Source organism: Triticum dicoccoides, chromosome 1A (assembly GCF_002162155.2).
Source record: "Triticum dicoccoides isolate Atlit2015 ecotype Zavitan chromosome 1A, WEW_v2.0, whole genome shotgun sequence".
In the NCBI taxonomy this organism is placed as follows: domain Eukaryota; kingdom Viridiplantae; phylum Streptophyta; class Magnoliopsida; order Poales; family Poaceae; genus Triticum; species Triticum dicoccoides.
In genome coordinates, this window is record NC_041380.1 from 498,607,431 (window position 1) to 498,608,325 (window position 895).

Sequence of the window (895 nt, forward strand, 5' to 3'; positions counted from 1 at the left end):
CACCGCCGGAGCTCCGCCGAGCGTTGGCCTCGCGCGCAGCCTCTTCTTGCCGCCGCGGATGACCACGGCGCCGGGTGGCGTCGCGCCGGCACCGTCCCGTGCCGCCGCTGCACCGTCGAAGAAGGTCCCCAATGCGGCGCGGACGAAGAAGGGCAAAACATCCGCGAAGAAAAACAAGGCGGCAGACGGCTCCGGCACCACGAAGGCGAGGGGAAAGAAGCTTGCAGGGCGTTCGACGGGTGCATGGGAGGCATGGGTGCACCTCCGGCCACCATGGGTGCAATGTCTTTCGATGTGCCTTCTCACACACATTCCCATGAAGATGCGCTGAAGATCTTGCCAACACCGTCGGAGCTTCACATGATGCGGTGCGTGATGCGGTGCGTGATGAGGAGAGGGAGGAAGATTCATCTTCGGAGGCGGAAGAGTCGTCTTCGGAAGATGAGGACGAGGACGAAGACGAGGAAGATGAAGATTGATGTGTCTTTCATGTCTTGAACTTTAGTTTGCATTTGAACTTGGTTGGATGAACTTGTGGGCATGAACTTTTATTCATCAACTTGTTTGTGTCAAATTTCACATGTTCATTTTTGTCCAAAATATCATATATGCAAAATACCCGGCGAGTCACGCACGCTGTATTTTTACGCTCTGCTGGAGCGACGCGCGCGCGCTGCATTATAGCGCGGCTGATGGAGCCAGCGCAGGCGGGCGCGTAAAACCAGCCGCAGCGCACGCGGTAAACAGATTTTTTGCACGCGGCACTTAGCGCGGCTGTTGGAGATGCTCTTACAAGTTGAGGCTTTTATCCAGTGTTGAGGAACAAGCCGACCAAATTCGGTATAAAAGAAAAGGCTAGGCATTCTTGTGATGTCTTCTCTTCCTGGAATTCTCG